The following is a 20,972-nucleotide window of genomic DNA, read 5'->3' on the forward strand; positions in this document are numbered from 1 at the left end:
TAGGTCCCTCCAAAAACCTATAAAATGGCTCTGAACAAATCCTAGAATTGCAGCACCCACAAAATAGCAGAGGGAAGCAAGGATCCAGCCCAGGACAGCCTGGATGGTCGCTGGATGAGGTCTATCGCGCACGGAGCGGAGGGGAGCTGAGCTCAGCGTGGGCAGCAGCAGGACCTACCAGACAGGGAGCCAGGAGGAACAGGCCCTAGCACCCTGAATCAGTGAGCTGGGGCAGTTACAAGACTTCTCAACCCACAAACGCCAAAGACAACAGAGAAGGTTAGTGGGAAAAGCTGAGGGGAACAGAGTTCATGGTTCAGCCACTGCCCCAGGGGCAGTGGGGGAGGTGCAGCTACAGAACTACAGCTGCAGTTACTTCCCAGCCCAGGCCCACCTGGTGGGAGGAATTAAGTGGCAGATCAGTGCAGGAGTGCAGAGCCTGCTTAAGATTTGCCTCAGGTCCAGGTCAATGGTTCTTGAGGAAGGAGGAGTGTTGATGTGGCAGAGCTAGCTGTATAGAAATAGCTCTGAAATCAACAGCACATCCCCTCAAGCTTGGAACAAAGTACTCTTTGGTGCACAAGCAGTCATACCCCGCTGAAAAACTCAAGGGTCAAGTAAGTTGGCTGGGAACATGGCCAGGCAACAAAAATGCACTCAGATTCAGTCTCAGACTTCGGAATCTTTTTTTGGTGACAAAGAAGACCAAAACATACAGCCTGAAGAAGTCAACAAAGTCCAAGAGCCTACATCAAAAGCCTCCAAGAAAAACATGAACATGGTCTCAGGCCATGGAAGAGCTCAAAAAGGATTTGGAAAAGCAAGTTAGAGAAGTAGAGGAAAAATTGGGATGAGAAATGAGAATGATGCAAGAAAACCATGAAAAACAAGTCAATGACTTGTTAAATGAGACTCCCCCAAAATACTGAAAAAAATACTGAAGAAAACAACACTTTATAAAATAGACTAACTCAAATGGCAAAAGAGCTCCAAAAAGCCAATGAGGAGAAGAACGCCTTGAAAGGCAGAATTACCCAAATAGAAAAGGAGGTTCAAAAGACCACTGAAGAAAACACTACCTTAAAAATTAGTTTGAAGCAAGTGGAAGCTAGTGACTTTATGAGAAATCAAGATATTATAAAACAGAACCAAAGGAATGAAAAAGTGGAAGACAATGTGAAATATTACATTGGAAAACCACTAACCTGGAAAATAGATCCAGGAGAGAGAATTTAAAAATTATTGGACTACCTGAAAGCCATGATCAAAAAAAGAGCCTAGATATCATCTTTCAAGAAATTATCAAGGAGAACTGCCCTGATATTCTAGAGCCAGAGGGTAAAATAGAAATTGAAAGAATCCACAGATCACCTCCTCAAAAAGATCCCAAAAAGAAAACTCCTAGGAACATTGTCACCAAATTCCTGAGCTCCCAGGTCAAGGAAAAAATACTGCAAGCAGCCAGAAAGAAACAATTTGAGTATTGTGGAAAAACAATCAGGATAACACAGGATCTAGCAGCTTCCACATTAAGGGACCGAAGGGCTTGGAATACGATATTCCAGAGGTCAATGGAGTTAGGATGAAAACCATGAATCACCTACTCAGTGAAACTGAGCATAATGCTCCAAGGCAAAATATGGATTTTCAATAAAATAGAGGACTTTCAAGCTTTCTCAGTGAAAAGACCAGAGTTGAATAGAAAATTTGACTTTCAAACACAAGAATCAAGAGAAGCATGGAAAGGTAAACAAGAAAGAGAAATCATAAGGGACTTACTAAATTGCAACTGTTTTGCTTACATTCCTACATGGAAAGAAGATGTGTATGATTCATGAGACCTCAATATCATAGTAGCTGAAAGGAATATGCACATATACATGTGTGTATGCATATACATACATATTTGAGTGTCTATGTATGCATATATAGGTGTATATATATATATATATATGTATAGATATAGATATAGATATAGATATAGACAGAGGGCACAGGGTCACAGAGTGAGTTGAATATGAAGGGATATCTAAAAAAATCAAATTAAGGGATGTGAGAGGAATATATTGAGAGAGGGAGAAAGGGAGAGATAGAATGGGGTAAATTATCTCGCATAAAAGTAGCAAGAAAAAGTGGTTCTCTAAGAAGGAAAGAGGGGGCAGGTGAGGAGGAATGAGTGAATCTTGTTCTCATCGGATTTGACCTGAGGAGGGAATACATACACACTCAGCTGGTTCTCTTACCCCACAGGAAAGAAGGAGGAAGAAGATAAAAAAGGGGGTACAATAGAAGGGACGGCAGACAGGGGGAGGAGTTAATCTAAAAACAAACACTTTCGAAAAGGGACAGGGTCAAGGGAGAAAATTCAATAAAGGGGCATAGGTTAGGAAGGAGCAAAACATAGTTTATCTTTCACAACACGAGTATTGTGGAAGGGTTTTACATAATGATATGTGTGTGGCCTATGTTGAATTGCTTGCCTTCTTAGGGAGGGTGGGCGGGGAGGGAAGAGAAGAGATAATTTGGAACTCAAAGTTTTAAAAACAGATGTTCAAAAACAACAACAAAAATGTTTTTGCGTGCAGCCAGGAAATAAGATACACAGGCAATGGGGCGTAGAAATTTACCTTGCCCTACAAGAGAAGAAGGGAAAGGGGGATGGGAGGGAAGTGGGGTGATAGATGAAAGGGCTGACTGGGGAATGGGGCAACCAGAATATACGCCATCTTGGAGTGGGCAGGAGGGTAGAAATGGGGAGAAAATTTGTAATTCAAACTCTTGTGAAAATCAATGCTGAAAACTAAATATATTACATAAATTAAATTTAAAAAAAGAAGAGACTAGATATATCTTTTCTGCTTCCCTTGAAGATGTGCAGTAACATCCTTCCATGTTACATGTGGGAAACTCCCTCACAACACCTAAATCTTGCCACATAAGTTTTAAAACTCCTGCTTCTATGGCCTTCTTCTCAGCTCCCGCTAATATTTAGAGGCATCAGCCTATCTTTTGCATTCCAATATATATGCTGGATGACAGCCATCACTTCTCCAACTTTGGAATAAGATCTAATCAATATTTTAAGGACCAGTGGAAATGTTCATTTTCAAGGCACAAGTCAGTTCTGAGGTCTTACCTGGTGAAGAGAAAGCCATCTATTCAACCCAATCTTACTTTGTTGCTTCCTACTTTTGGGGAGATGTTTTATTATTACTATATCTCTATAGGGGAGTGGTGAGGTACTATGCTTTCTATTTCAAATACTGAGAATTATACAATTAATGAAGTATTTTATTTTGCACCTACTACATGCCAGGTACTGTACTAGATATTTGTGATGTAAAAACAAACAAAAACAGCCCCTCCACTTAAAGATCTTGCATTCTCCTAAACAGAAGTGATTTGTGCACAGCTAAGTAAACATAAAATTTATGCAAAGAAAAGATAAACTAAGAGTGGAGGGGGAATTATTACAAAACACAATAATCATTAGAGGCCTCTTCTAGTAAGTGGCAATTGTCATGAGCCTGGAATAGAAGTAGGGATTCCAGGAGTTGAAGTTGAAGAAGAAAAGCACTCCAGGCATGGGGTGCAGGGAACTTCTGCAAAAGCATGGAGGTGGGTAAAGTAACCTGTCATAATCAGCCAGATAGCAAATGACCTAGATTGGCTGAAAAATAAGGGAAAATAAATCAGGAGAGACAGGTCAGAGACAGAATGTGATGGACTTTAAAACTACCAAATAGTGAAGTTTGTACTTTATCCTAAAGGTAAGAGAGAGCTACAGAAGCTTCTTGAACAGGGAAGTGAATTGGTTAGAAAGATTAGGAAAAATGAGATGGTTAGAAAGATTAGGAGAAGGGATTAGCAAGAGAAAGATTTGAAGTAGGGTGTCCAATTTGAAAATTATTATAATAGTCCACATAAGACGTGATAAGGCCTGAAATATGGTTGTGCTAAATTGGGCTCAACTTATGCTTAAGATATTCCCAATATAGCTAAGAAGGCAGATTTTTAATATTCAACAATAGATATTTTAGTGTTATCTTTTCTAATACTCTGGGCACACCTGAGACTCTATGGAAAATTACCATTTTTGTAGTTCCTTGGCTTCCTGGTCCCCAATATGTTCCCTGAGACAAAACTTAGGATGTCGGAGATAGTCCAATTTCAAAACTTCCTCCCTTGCCCACCACACACACACACACAGACACAGACACAGACACAGACACACACACACAGACACACACACACACACACACACACACACACACACACACACACACACCAGACTCCAAATTTCTGCTTTGCTTGAAGTCTCTGAAAGAGCTCTCCTTCATCCTCATCCCATCCTCTGTTGTTCTGGTACCCCAAGTAAAATTTCCTTATCCACATCATTATACTTTTTTGTGTTTAAGTTGCCTCCTGTATCTCTGGCCTTAGACTGGCATCAGCTTTATGGCACTGGTCCCTTCCTGAGTCTGGCTTTCCCCTGCTTCTAACAGGACGTTTCCACCTAGTCTTACAATGTCTCTGGTTCCAACCTTGTAATCCACTCATGGTTTGGTAGAGAAAATTATGTATTAACAAAAATTCTGTTGGTACATAATTAGAGGGGAGGGAGATATCCTTTTATGATTGTGATATATTGTATCATACATCAATTTTGCAAACACAGCAAAGCTTCTATGAATATGAAATGAAAAGAGGACATTACTATTTAAGCTAATGAACCGAGTTCATCTAGTGAATGACATCTGTACTTAGATTTATATAACTAGGATATCTGTCTCTAATTTCAAGAAATTGTCCCAACCGTCTAAGTATTTTCCACATACTACCCATATACCTCAGTTTCACTTTCCCTTCCCCGGTCTAGTCAAATTTATTTATATAATTTAAATATTTAAGAGATATATTGTCTATATATGTATCTAAAAATAGAAACAAATATATTAAAATACGATATATGTTTATATATTGTCTATACATCGAAGTTGTTGCCTTCTCCTTTGAGGGAGGGAATTTAATGCTGTTTGTGTGTGTGCACATAGATAGATATATAGAAATGTATGTATGTGTGTGTATCTTTAATACATAGAAAATGGCCCCTCTCAATCAATCAACAAGTATTAATTAAGTACCTACTACGTGCCAGGTACCATATCCACCCAATTTGATGACAATATAGTCATTTTACATATAAGGAAGCTAAGGCTTAAAGAAGGTAAGTGACTCAAACCACGGAAATGTAGGTATTAAGCTGCAGAACTTAGATTTTAACCCAGGCCCTCTGACTATAAATGTAGCACTCCTTTATTCTACCAAGAGTTAGTGAAATATGCCGAATGAATTTAATAGCCATAGTAACAGGACTTCTCGGAGTGCTGAAGGCCACAGTAACAATCTAAGGCATGGAGGGATGGTGATTTGCACCTATGGAGGGAGTATCTCCATAAATATAATCACAGATCCTCTAAATACTTACCTATCAAAGCTTCATTTCATATATGAAGGAATATGGCAAAAGGAAATAAGATAAACTTTGTAGCTCCATAAGGTCAGCTATTTAATTAAGAGAATCAACTACAATCAACCTGGTGAGGATATCTTTCCAAATTAGGTTTATTCAGGTTGCTTCACCTGGTAAATTGCTTGCCTTTTGTCTAGACTTTAAATAATAACTTTTACAAGTTTAATGTCTCAGTCTTCTCTCACAAGCCTCTACTCCACCTAGTCTTATTGTGTGGTTTGGTCAAGGACTCTTGATCAAATCCAGTGCAAATATTCTGGAAGAGTGCCTGAAAAATGTTATATTTTACTCTGAAGAGATTCTTGTCATTTGAAGAGTGATAGAGAAGTCAACAGAGTCATGGGCATCCAGTACATCAAATAAATTATCCATTTATTACAGAACAAAGATGCTTATTGCCTCTTATTATAGAAAGTAGCAATGGTGAAAAAATTGCTCAAATTTCTCAAATTACTTTTATGTTCTTTTTATAATGAAATACACAATCAGGTTAGTATTATTTTCTAGATAATTACTATATTGAATTAAATGGCTGTTACATTTGATTAGTTTGCATGTTGGCTATTATGCTCACATCACTTGACCTTTTCTTCTCCTCATAACTTTCCCATAATAAGACCAAGAGAGTGCTTCATACTATCTTTTGGTTTGGAGGACCTCCATTAATAGTTGATAGGGAGGACAAAAAGTGGAGATACATATGGTCTCTATAATAACCTCTGGGGTGTATAGGGTGTTCAGAAGGACTAGCACAGTGATGCAGAACCTATGGCCTCAAGGCCACATGTGGCCCTCTAGGTCCTCATGTGTGGCCCTGTGACTGAGTCCAAACTTCGCAGAACAAATCCCTCTTAACAGAAGGATTTTTCTGTAAGACTTGGATTAAGTCAAAGGGCCACACAAGGACCCGGAGGCCACATGTAGCCTCAAGGTTCCCCAGGCCTAGACTAGCACCTTTGGTTTGAGAACTTATCAAGCCTTTTGAAGGGCTGCTCCAACACCTTTAGTGTCCACCTGATTCACCCAACTCTTACCTGTGACACCAAGGAGCTGTAGTATACGCAGCACCCACACCCCCAAAAATCATCTCAGCAGATTGAGGGTAACTGACAGGCTTCAGACCCTCAAGTGAGTTAGAGAGTTGTGTAGCCCAAGTGCATAAAGGCTGCCCCCAACAGAACGGGCAGATGAGAAAAATTTGTTCCACTGACCATGAAAGCAGCTGAAAAAGGTGCTATGGAACCCCTAGAGCATGGTCAGGGAACAAAGATGGCAACATCATCCACTACATTCTGGGCATTGCCAATCATCTTGACTTTTGTCCTTCCACTGGTCTTTGATAACTCAGGAAAAAAGAGTAAGGCTGATGACTTTCTGCAGCTCTGCCTCTCTTAGATCCAATTCATATGCAAGTTGAGACATCACCCTTTGATGTCATTGGTCCACTTTGAAAACAAAAGAAAAACAACAGTAACCTTCTGACTCTCAGCATCATACTTTTGCCCCTATCATTTTACCTCAGTTATAATCCTTTCTTTGCTATGTTTCTACACCACATTTTGCATATCCTTGTGCTGCATAACTTCCAACTACACCTTTCCCTTCATCTTTCTTTTATCTCTCTTAATCTTTGCAAATTATTTTCGTATCCTTAGACCTTTAGCTTCTTCCCTCAATCTACTTTTTTCACCATCTTTCACTATTCTCCCTTGTTCATGACAACCTGTAGTAGTGATCATGTCAACAAATTTTTAAATCATCACACAATATTTGTGACATCAATCACTGTGACACAACAAAAAAATCTATTAGTAGATACTTAAAAGAAGGAAAGACATCTCTTATTATTGTGATACTTTGGGATATTCTCAATTTTGCTAATACTGCAAAACTTCTGTGAGTATGCAATAAAGGAAAGAGGGGCCACTTCTATCCAGATTGAGCTAGCAGTTTTATATCGTTATAGAAATGAATTGACTTCCTATACTTTAGATAGAGTTGCAGAATTACAGATGTAAATATTTCCAAAGCAGAATCTGAACTGTGAGCAGCTCAGTCTGTTAGAAATAGCAAAAAGAAAATCTAATTGGAAGTGTCTAGGTAGAAATATTACACTTATCTGATGTACAATATTGACATGACTATTAAGTGATGGATGCCACTCATACTTTAAACCTTTTGCAGATGTAAAGTTATATGACTCTAAGCTACTCTCAGTTCTTTCCAATTTTTAACAGTTCAGGGGAGTTTGGAAGGGAGATAAACTCAAAGATTCTCCGTGTTGACTATTGCCATAATTTGTCCCTACATGAGGATAAAGTATCTTGTTTTGCTGAGATGAACTCAGTTTTATTGCCTAGCCAAACTCTTTAAAATGCAACTAGATCAACATGACTAGATAGAATTGGCCAGAATAATATTTTTAATGCTAAAAAATAGAGAGGCAAAAATTAAATGTAGGCTCCACCTGAGTCTTTATAAGCAGTTAAGGAGGTTTAATTATGATTATTAATTTTTTTGTTATTTTATGACTAGTAGCTTCAACATAATGCTCATTCATAGTATTCATTAGTGGTATTTATCTTCCTCCAATTTAGAAATGAAATGACACAAAACTAAAGCCAAAGGCAAAAAAAAGCAAGTCAAGTGTCAAAGTACAAATTCTCTGGTTCCTACTTTTTCAATAATTTATCATTCTTAGTTTAGTTTTGTTATGTTTTTTAACATTGCCTCACCATGGCAGACAATCTGCAATGAGTAAGTCTAGTAGGCCATTTTTTCCAACATCATGTGCTCACATCATGTCTCTGTGTCACATTTTGGCAATTCTCACAACATTTCAAAAATTTTCATGATTATTGTGTCTCTTATGAAGATCTGTGATCAGTGATCTTTGATATTACCATTGTAATTTTAAGGTGACAAAAACCATGGCCATGTAAGACAGCAAACTTAATAAATATCATGTGCATTCTGATTACTCCAGCAACCCATCATCCAGTCATCCTCGCCACCCTCTCCTCTCTCTCTCTCTCTCTCTCTCTCTCTCTCTCTCTCTCTCTCTTGCTCTTGCTCTCACTCTTTCTCTTGCTCTCCTGCCCCGCCCCATTCCCTGAGACACATTAATATTGAAATTCAGTCAATCAATAACCCAACCATGCCCTCTAAGTGTTCAAGTGAAAGGAAGAGTCAATCGATGAAGCAAATTTAATTATTGTCTTACTTTAAGACAATAGAAACTGTCACAGCCACCCCAACTTTTAGCAAGTACCACCCTGATCATCAGTCAATAGCCATCAACATTGAGGCAAGACCCTCCACCAGCAAAAAAGATTGTGATTCACTGAAGGCTCAGATGATAGTTAACATTTTTTAGCAATAAAGTATTATTTAATTAAGGTACACAGATTGTCTTTTTAAACATTGTTATTGCACACTTAATAAACTACACAGTATATGCACTGGGAAACCAAAAACCAAAAAAAATTCATGTGACTCACTTTATTGCAGTTATCTGAAACCCAACCTGCAATATCTCTGAGGTATGATTATACTTGGCAAAACAATACATTAAAGGAAGCTGAGGAGAGAAGATACTTAGGGAAAGGGCATAACTGAGAAGTTCAGAAGAGTACAGCCTGGTGGGAATAAATCATTTTACTCATCTTATTCAATAGAGTTCAGATAGAAACTGACATGGGATCACTCTCCCACTGTTATGATTTTATTTTATATGCAACATACTGTGAACTTTTGCATAGACAGATAAAATAACTGCTTTTTGCAACTGAAGTTGCTGTTAACAAAAAAACAGTACAATATGCTGGACTGTAAATGGAAGGATCAGTTTCTAACTTTATTATGATATATACTACCAATGCATAATAAATACATTAATATTTTCAGTCCATTATATGCGTGCTCACAGTTTGCCCATTTTAGTTGTCAAGGCCATCTATTTTGAAGCATTACAGAAGGTGGTATCTGAAATTTCTGCATTGGTCTGCTATATCTTCCTTTTACTATACCCTATGTCAACTTGAGCATCATGGTAATGTTGAGTAGGACCTGTTTACATCACTATACCCCTTCATCTATTTCTTTGACTTATGAGTAGTTTATATAATGTCAATTGGGATGCTAACCCATTCAATGGCATTTCCATAGATATATTCACCAACACTTAAGTGTTCCTGCAAGACCCCTTTGAAGGTCTCAGGGAATGCAAAGTCCACTCATATCACTCTGGCTGCCATTTCTCTATTTTGATATTGACTTTGTGATTCATGGTATGTTTAATGGGTTGTACTTTAAGAAGGTTATTATTGTTATAGTAAGAATCGTGTTTGTGATCATTATTACTTCATTATTATTCTTATTATGTGGGTTGAGATCTTTTCATATTGAAGGATTTAAATGTGGTTTCATTAGATTTTTCCTATTTCCCATTCCCATTGAGGAAGACAGTGAAGAAAAAGAAAACATAGGCTACCATATGTGAATGGTGGCATCACAGAGGATGTCACATAGCACTAGAAAGACTATACCAACATGAATGGACTTTTGTTTTTGACATGAATGTAATTTGTATGCTTGTGTGAGCACAGAAATTTGTTTATAACATAATGGTACCTTGGACTATGCATCAGTTTCCCTTTGTCTATGTGATAAGTCATTTTTCATTTGTGTCTCACTGTCTGTAAACCCATTTAGGGTTTTCTTGGCATAAACACTAGAGTGGTTTATCATTTCCTTCTCTAGCTTATTTTACAGATGAGGAACTGAAACAAAAAGGATTAAGTGACTTGCCCTGAGTCATGAAGCTAATAAATGTTTGAGACCAGATTTGACCTCATGAAGATGAGTCTTCTTGACACCAGACTCAGAATTCTATCAACTATGGCAAAATGTCCATAACCATATTCTACCTTGGGCTACTCTGCATCAGTCTATTCTAAGCAAAGCCATTTTTCTTTGATTGGGGTTATATGTTGGTCTTAACTTTCCAGAACAAGAGTTGACTACTACCCATGGGTGGTAATAAGTAGACAAGTATGTTTTCTTGTATCTTGTTTTTTGTCACTGAGTATTCTACCAGTGGTTTGTATCATATTAAGCTTTGTCATTAATTGTATAGGTTAATGTTATGGCCATTGTTCCTTGAAGTCTTGGTCTGAATTGGCAGATACTTATTTGTCAATACTAAAGAAGTTACATTTAGATAGCTAGACATTTATTTAAAATAACCACTTTCCTAGAATATATACATCAATATAATAAAGGTAAAAATGACTAAAATCCAAGGAACCAGTTTGAATTTTATCAAAAAAATATGTATTCATTTATTTCATCTTCCTCTAAATTCTTCCATTGCAAACCAAGACACTAGATTGGCTATGTAATTGAGAAAATGCACTGTGACAACACAGATTTCAGTCCTCAAAACCTTTTAAATCATTTTTCTCTAAGATGTTGAGATTTATCTACTGATATCCTGACAACTCTGACGTGGGTAGAATTTCTATTCCCTTCAATTTTATCCACTCTTCATATAACCATAATAATTCTTTTTTAAAAAATAAAAAGGAGAGGATTCTGGGGAGATGGTGAAGTAGATCAGAAAATTCTGAGCTTTCAAGATTTTCCCCCACAAAGGAGATAAAATAGCATGTTAGGGTGAACAAAGTGCAGGTAAAAATAAATAAGAATAGGGGCTCAACAGGGGTCCTCTTGAAACAATTTGAGAAGATAAGAAGAGGTTTGGTCCCTCTGAAGAGGAAACACCTCCAGGTTAGGGTTCACTTTAACAACAAGCAATAAGCCCTGGGATTAATTGGCTTGGGAGCCTGCCTCCACTTCAGCCACAGAAACTTTTACCCCCCCCTCCTCATGATAGTGAGGGGAGTTGGGCATCTTATCCCATGAATATTGAGGGAACCTCTGCTGACAAGGAAAGCCAGACCAGTTATACTGAAAAGAGCAGGCAGGGGGCTAGAAGGAACCAGCAGAAGCCTGGTGAGTGCAGAAGCAGTGCAGCAGAAAGCCCCTGGATGTGGGCACTTGCGGGAGGTTGAAGGTTTGGCTTTGGTTCCAGGCTAGAGGGGAGAGCTGAAGATCTGGGGCAAGAGGCACCATGCCTCATACCCCAGGGCTAGCGGTGATTACAAAAATTAAGCTATTGCCACAAAAAATGCACAGGCAAAGGAGAAAGAATCCAACCATATAAAGCTATTATGGGAATACAGAAGACCAAGGTTCACCTTCAGAGGAGGATATTGAAGCAAAGAAACCCCCTTCCACTCCGAAGAGTAACGTCAAATGCTCACCTACCCAGAAAGAATTCATAGAAGATCTTTAAAAAGACTTTAAAAATCAAATGACAGAGATAAACTTAAATAAATAAATAAGGATTATCCAAGAAAAACAAGATTATGACAGGAATGTCAGCCAATTAGAAAAGGAGATCCAGAATCTTAAGGAAGAAAATTAGTGCTGGGCTAGGAAAAGTGAGTGAAATTATAAGAGATCAAGAAATAAACAAAATATGAAGAATGAAAAAATAGAAGAGAAAGTGAAACATCTGTATAACAACAATGTGGTTAACAGCTGCCACGGCTGTGTAAGACCAACAACCAGCACACAGAAGGCCACTAACACAGGTTCTTTGATCTTCTTTTCTAAGGAAAGTAATTTTAAGGGGTTAACAATCTCACTTTAATCAAACATACATATACCATTCACTTAGTTCAGGGGGAAAAGCCAGCACCCCGAACTTCAGAGCAAATACAAACAAAAATTACAAACATCAACAGACAGACCTTGTCTGATCAAATCACAATTCATAGTTACCACAGAAGCCCCAATATCTGTCTGGGTAATCAAAGCTGGGGGGCAGTTACAACAGCTTCCTCAGGGTCTCCGCACTCCTTCCATCCTTCCATGAGTGAGCCCCAAAAGTCAAACACCAACCTCGGATCTTATATACCCATCTCAGGGCCCTGGGGCACTTGATTATCTCAGTGCTACAAGCACTCAAATGAAGAACAGTGAAAAGTCCCATTTAGGATGTGGTTAGTTAATCCCTAGTATCACCATATACAGGGTTTCCAGTCAATGACTCCCAGTTGTCTTAGTGCTGAGGAACATTCCAAGACAAGATCCCATTTTACCAGCCCCATTGAAGCAAAGACCAGGATCATTCAAGGTGCATCAGAGAAGAACAGCAAAAAGTGCCACACTAATTACCATTGCAATCTGTATTGTTAATGGAATGGGAAGATCTTTCCCATCCATTAATAGGCCTATGTGACCTGCTTGAGTCACATGGAAGCCTGAGTCACATGAGTATGAGTCACATGGAGCCTGTGGTGGGAGGAGCTTGCTGAGTGGGTGGAGCAGGAAGGGGTAGAGCAGGAAGTTGGAGTGAGTTGGAGCTTGGAGAGAGAGGGAGCAGGCAGAGAGAGATGAGAGCAGATGGTGTAAGTGAGAGAGGGAGTGATTTTGCTTGAGGGAGTTTGTGGGGAGGCTTGATGGAGGGAAGGCTTGGGGATGTTGGTGCTCTCTACATTGATAATGTGTAAAGATTTCTTTGTTGCTATAATGGATTTGGTATTGTGGTGTTTGAGTAAATGTTTTTGTTTCATCTTCAATGAAGAGAGTCTGTTATAGCTTGTGATTCAAACCTGTAAGTATACCAGCATATTCATAGCAGCCACTGTGAGTATCACATTACTAATATAATATCTTATAAGAAAAACAACAAATCTGGAGAATATATCAAGAAAAAAACATAAAAAATAATTGGATTAATTGAAACCTATGATCAAAAAAAAGAATTGATACAATAATACAAGAAATAATTAAAGAAAATTGTCCTGAAGCATTAGAACAAGGGGGGAAAGTAGAAATAGAGAAAACCCAGCTATCAACACTTAAAAGAGATCCTATGAGGAAAACTCATAACAATATTATAGTCAAATTCTGAAACTTCCAGCTCAAGGATAAAATACTAAAAACAACAAGAATAAAACAATTTAAATATGATGGTGCCACAATTAGAATCACACAAGACCTAGCAGCAGAGACATTAAAGGACCACTGGTCTTGGAACATTATATGTAATAAAAGCAAAAGAACTAGGGCACTAAGCAAAAATATCATACTCAACAAAGTTAAGCATAATCCTGAATGGAAAAAAAATTGATCAATTGTCAGATTTTCAAGACTGTTAAAAATACCTGAACTTAATAGAAGATTTCACAAATGAGGCAAGAGAAACATAAAATACATAACAAAGACTGATTACAAGGGATTCAATAAGGACAGACCATTTACTTTTTATATATGTAAAATGCAAAATGTATGTCTAATATTCTTATTAAGAATTGGGTAGCTCATAAGAAAGATTGGGGTAAATCTGAGTATAATATGAATTTTTAAAGTAAAACCATTTAGGAACAGCTAAAAAGTGATTACTCTATACAAATGAGGTGCAAGAGGAAGAATGGATACAGAGGAATTAGATGGGGAGGAGGGCTAATAGTTCTGGTAACCTACTTTCATCAGGAATGGGTTTAAGAGGGAATAATACATATATATTTAGAAGAATAAAAAGTCTTCTAAATTCAGAAGAAATAAAATGCTAAGGGGACAGAGGACAAGGGAGGGATCTTCAGAAGGGAGGGTGATGGAACAGGTAAAATTGAAGTATAGAATGGTATTTAGATCAACGGGAAGGGGAGGATAATGGAGGGATCTCTAGAGGGGAGAGTGAGGGCATAGGTTATAGAGGACTATAGAAGGGTGTTTAGATTTATGGGAATGGGAGGACAGAGGAAGGATCTTTGGGGAGGGTTAGGCAAGTGATAGGAGGGCAAGGTATTGGGTAGAAGTAAAGTAGAGGAGGCAGGAAGGATAGGAAACAAGAGATATGCACAAACACAAAGCAAAGAGCAGGAGTAGAATGCATTTGGTAAAGTATATGTCTATATATGTATGTATATATGTATATGTGTTGTATATATCTATAGCTATAGAGAAATATGTCCACACTTAATTGTAGCCTGGGGGAGGGTGAAAGGGGAGGGAAAAAAAGAACAAAGTAAAAAGGTACACAGGAGAGAACAAAAGAAAACTTACAAAGAAGCAAAGAAAAGATGGACAGCTCCCAACATAATGTATATAGGCTTTCTTGATATGAAAATTTACTGTTACGTATTTTGAATTCTCTCTTACTTTCTGCTTTGCACATGACATACTTTTTTTTGCTTCCTTACTTTGTATTTAAGTTCTAATATTTAAGTTTCTTATATGTTTTTGTTTCTTTTCTCTATCCTGTATTTGTATTCTGGTATTTGAATCTAAAAGAATTTTTTTAGGAAATAAAAAACATGGAAAGAATCTGCAAAGAATCGTATGTCAAATTTTTACCATGCACTAGCAACAGAATTGGAAGTATAGAGTTTAGAAGATGATGTAGACTGCTTCAACTTCATTCTATTTTGGTGGACTCACAGGTCACTTGTCAAGTGTATCAAAATCTCTGTGACTAGAATTTTGATCAAGGTGCCTTATTCGCTTGGTAGATCATTATAAATATACATTTTTTCCAGGTTGACTAGACCAACAAAATACTTTGCCTGGTTAATAGTAAATTTCTTAGACTTCATAGCTTAGTTTTAGACCAAGAGGCTGAATTAAAGTAAATGCCATTAGATTCTAGCCACACTAAAGTAGACCCTTTGATCTAGAAGAAATTGCAAAGAAACTTTTATATTTGGGGGTGAGAAAGCAGGGTATTCATAAGATTACAGATAAAGATATTGAAGATAATAGATTTTAATTGATTTTTGCCACTTCTCAATAAATAACTCTCCTTTTATATTGTTTCCACACATAAATGATGGTTAAAGAAAAGCAACTAATGCAATGATTGTGACCAACAGCACATGTAAAATTCTATTTCTATTACTTCTCAGTTCTTAAAGGAAAAGAAGGATATTTTAAGTTCAATAATTTGAAATCAACTTTGGCCATTTTGCTTAATCTAAATTCCCTCACCCTTAAGTTCTTTTTTATTTTATATTATTGTAGTCACCAAATGATCAATATAGAAATCAGACTGATTATACCCTTTGCAGCCAAAGGTGGAGAAGATCTATGTAGTTAGTTAAAATAAGATCCAAAGCTGACTGTGGATCAGATCATAAGCCTCTTATTGCAAAATTCAGACCCAAAGAAAGTGGTTAAAAACATCAGACTGTATAGGTATCATCTAAATAACATCCCTTATGAATGTGAATATGAAATGGTGGTAATGAATAGATTTAATGAATTACTTTCTCTGATAGAGTTCCTAAAGAACTACGGACAGAGGTTCATAATAATGTACAGGAGGAAGCAACAAAAACATTTCAAGGGGGAAAATGAGCAAGAAAGCAAATTGGCTGTCTTGTGAAGCTTTACAGAGAGCTGGGGAAAGATGGAAAGTAAAAAAAAAAAAGGAGAAAGGGAAAGATATAACCAACTGATGGCAAAATTCCAGAAAATAGCAAGGAAAGAAAAAGATTTTCTTAAATGAGCAATGCAAAGATATAGAAAAAACAACACAATGGGAAAGACCAGAGATCACTTTAAGAAAATTCAAGAAATCAAGGGAAAGTTTCACATAAAAAGGGGATGATAAAAAATGGTAGGGATCTAACAGAAGAAAATTAAGAAGAGGTAGCAAGAATACATAGAATCATACAAGGAAGACCTTAACATCACTGGTAACTGTGATGGTGTGATTATTGACCTACAGAGAGAGAATGAAGTCAAGTGGTCCTTAGGAAACATTACTAACAACAAAACTAGTGGAGTTGACGGAATGATAGCTGAGCTATTTGAAACCCTAAAAATTAATGCCATTAAAGATGTTGCACTAATATACCAACAAACTTGGAAAACCTAACAGTGGTCACTGGATTGGAAAAGGTCAGTTTATGTTCCAATCCTAAAGAAGGACAATGCCAAGGAAATCTTCAAATTTTTAAAGAATTACTCTTATTTCACACACCAACAAGGTTATGCTTAAGCTTCTGCAAACTAGGCTTCAGCAATATGTGAACTAAGAGTTACCAGAAGAGCAGGCTGGTTTTCAAAGAGAAACTAGAAGCCCAACTGCCAACTTTCACTGCATTATGGAGAAAGCAAAGAGAGTTCCAGAAAAAAAACATTTACTTCTGTTTTATTGACCACACTAAAGCCTTAGACTGTATGGATCACAAGAAAATGTGGCAAGTCCTTAAAGAAATGGGAATACAAGATCATCTTATTTGTCCCATGAGGAATCTATATGCTGACCAAGATGCAACAGTTACAACCAAAAATGGAACAACTGATTGGTTTAAGATTAGAAAAGGAGTACAATAAGGCTATATATGTCACCTTATTTATTTAACTTATATGCAGAGTACAACATAGGAAATGTCAGGCTGGACAAAGCAAAAGCCAGATTTAAGGTTGCCAAAAGAAACATCCACAGTCTCAGAAACATGAATGATACCACTCTGATGGCAGAAAGTGAAAAGCAATTAAGAAACCTCTTGATGAGGATGAAAGAGGAGAGCGTGAAGGCTGGCTTGAAGTTTAGCATAAAAAAGAAAAAAAAACTAAGATCTTGCCAACTGATCCCATCACTTCCTAGCAAAGAGAGGGAAAAGAAATGGAAGCAGCATCAGATTTTATATTCTTAAGCTCAAAGATCACTATAGAGAGTGACTACAGCCATGAAATTAAAAGACATTTCTTACTGGGAAGGAAAGTTATGGCAAATCTGGGCAGCATACTAAAAACATCAGCTTGCAAACAAAAGTCCATATAAGTCAAAGCTATGTTTTGGGGGATATTTTTTTCCCAGTAGCAATATGTGGCTATGACAATAGAACTATAAGGAAAGTTAAACATTGCAGAATCAATTCTTTTAAATTGTAATTCTGGAGAAGACTTTTGAGAGTCCCTTGGACAGTAAGGAGGTCAAATCAGTCAATACTTAAAGAAATTAAGGTCAAATACTGAACCTGATGTTTAAATACTTTGGCCACATGATGAGAAGATGGGATTCATTGGAAAAAAGGCCTGATGTTGGTAATAATTGAAGACAAAAGGAAAAGGAGATGGCAAGATGAAGATGGATAGATAGTGTTAAGGAAACAATGAACATAAACTTTGACAGACTGTAAGATATAGTCAAGGATAGAAGGGCATAGAGTGCTATGATCCTGGGGGGGTCACAAAAAGTTTAACACAGCTGAACTAAACAACAAGTTGTTATGAATAATATTCAAATATGCTCATTGTTTTCTTCATGTAAAGCCATCATTGTATGCTACATATAAATATAATTTGGTTTATATGAGGGTTTTTAAAATTTGTTACTGAATTATTTTTGATAAATTTATGCTCAGAAATGTCTGCATTAATATTCATTAATGAAATTGGCTTATAATTTTTTCTCTGACTTATCCCTCACTGGTATTTGTATTTGAATTTGCTTCATAAAACAATTTTGAGAGTTCTTTTTTGCTTTATATTTGAAAATATGTGTAAAGAAATATTAATTTCTTTTTAAATATGTGATTGAATTTACCTATAAATCCATCTAGCTAAGAAGTTAAATTAAGACTACCTTTATTCCAGTTTTTGAGTTTGTTTTATTTAGAATCGTATTTCCTAGTTTCTTAATTTGGATATTTTTTATTTCTATACCATTCATCCATTGCTTTTATATTCTCAGTTTTGTTGAGATATATTTAGGTATAATATTGTTATTTTTTTATTTTTCTCTTTCCATTATGAATTCACCATATTCGTTTTTCTTTGGCAATTTGGTCTCCTCATTTAAAAACTCAAAACATATTATGGTTCCTAGATTTGTTGAATCATTTCCAAAATACCACATTTATCAATTCAAATAATTCTAATGAGGAAGAATGGGAACATGTATAAAAATATATGTAGATTCCTAAGGGATTTAACTTATTGCTTGAAGGCCAAGTGTATCTTCCAACAGGCTTGTCCTAAACCCTTAAGGAGGTTGTACTGAAAATGGCCCCAGTCTTCCACTGATGATGTTCCTTCAATTGTAGGGGGTGGGTCCTGTGCATCCCATTCCATTTAGCTACTAAAAACCAAAATGGCTTTTACACAGAAATACTTCTAAAAGTATAACCACAAATACACAAACATACTCCCCCACCTTATGGAAGGCATAATATACCTCCCCCACACTCCCACACCACCTCAGTCTCTGGGAAGTAGAAAGGGATTAGGTTTATAGTTTAGCTCCGATTTCTATAGAGCACAATCATGGTTCCTAGTACAAACTTCTCCCTCACACTCAAATCCCAGCTACCTTGGCTTGTCAGGGTCTCCATTCCAAGTTGGCTGGCTGTACCATCATGCCTGCTATATTGGCTCCAAAGTCAACATGGCTCCAATTTCCAGGTACTGTGACCATCCCCTAGGGCATCTGAAATGGAGGGCAAACAGCAGAGAACAGAAACAAACAATTTCAGGCCACTTTTCAGAGTCAAAGATAAAAGACAGTTCAGTTCATGTCACTCCTGCTGTGGGTAAGCTAAGATCTTCATCCTTTACACAGCAAAGAGTGACTGAAAGGAGAGCAGAAAAAAGAGTGCAATAAAAGGAGTGAACAGTTCAGTCTTTCCAGTTTTAAAGACATAGGCTGTCAATTAAAGGAGGCCACTGCCATTCTCATGGTCAAGGAGGAAGAGGATTCCATGTTAGGTAATCTAGATGTGTTCCAAAGTTGCCACCCTCTTAGTCAAACTAGGCATCATCCCACCAGTCTGGGGTTACACAAGAGCAGAAGGGTCAATGATAATTACTGAAAGACAGGGAGGCAAAACTATCCCAATCCCATCTTCTTTCTATCTCCTTTAAAAAAAGAAAGATATTTCAACCAAGAAGAGAAAGGATATGGTTAAAATGTAACACAATTGAAGAAAAGGTAAAAGTCATTACACGTCAGTTAAAGTCAACAGGCTCAGTTGAAATATATTCTAGAGTAGTCAAAGTAAGAGGAGATGTGATTGTGATTATCTTTGAATGATCTTGAGGAATGGGAGATGAGCTTTAAAATTGATTAGGTGATTTCAAAAGTTATCCTAATATTCAGAAGAGAGTAAGATTTAGAATGTGGCTTTAATTCCTGGAAAATACTAGAGATATTAATAAAATGACAATTTATGAACATTTAAGAAAGGAGAGAATGATCATTAATAGTTATGGTCTTCAGCAAGAAGAGCTTATTATAGGCTCAATATCTCTCCTCGTAGAGATTTATCAGATTTGAGCAAAAGACAACTAAATTTCACATACTATCTTGTGTAAACAAGATGGAAATATATGGGCTTGATAAAGATACAGTTAGATGGATTTGAAGCTCATTGAATGGCTGGAGACAAGTAATACTCAGTAATGGGTCAACATCAACCTAGAGGGACATGGTTGATGAAATGGCCCAGGCTATATATTCTTGGCTATGTATTCTTTGCCACTTTTATTGTTGCTTTGAATAAAAGCATAGATGGCAAGTTTATTATTAAATTTACATACATGAGGGATAGAGAATACATTGAAAAACAGAATCAGAATGAAAAAAGACCTTGACATACTAGATCAATAGGCCAAATCTAATTAGACGAAATTTAGTAGGGATAAAAATATAACTTGATACTTGGGTTCAAAATTCAGTTTGGGCAAGCTCTGAGACAAGAATTAATAGCTTATATTTGTATATGTACCTCCTTGAGGGAGGTATCAGAAGCATTATTTTAAATCCTCATTTTACAGATGGGGAAATGAAGGCTTAAAAACTTGGCCATGGTGACCCAGTTAAATATCAGAAACAGAATTCAAACCAGATCTTACTCATCTCTCCTACTAGAAGATGAAAATTTCAATCTCAGCTAGTATACGCTGCCAAAATATTTTAGCAGTGAGAGAAAAGGATGACCAGAGAGCCCTAGGAGGCCCGAATTTGAAGTATTCTATACCTTTAAAAATGGATAACCCGTCTCATATACTACATGTTTGCTTGAGGGCACTAGATCATTCCTTTAGAGGGCTAAGGCCTTCCATGTCAAATTTTCAACTGTAACCAAAAAAAAAAGAATGTTAAAATGTGTCAAGCTCCATGAAGAGACTGGAGGAAAAAATTAACAACAATGGTGCCTAAAGGGAAATTGATCCCAAAGCACATGAGTTATAATAAGTTCACTAAAGTGAATCATAAATGGCTTAGATGACAACTTACTATTGCAACAACTCTAAGCTCCTGTAAGCAGTACATTCCCAGTTATCACAATTGATAAATGAATCACAGAAGAATAGAAGACAAGCAGTCAAAGAGAGTTGTCAGGAGAAACCAAACAGT

This window comes from Trichosurus vulpecula, chromosome 5 (genome assembly GCF_011100635.1).
Source record: "Trichosurus vulpecula isolate mTriVul1 chromosome 5, mTriVul1.pri, whole genome shotgun sequence".
Taxonomy (NCBI): domain Eukaryota; kingdom Metazoa; phylum Chordata; class Mammalia; order Diprotodontia; family Phalangeridae; genus Trichosurus; species Trichosurus vulpecula.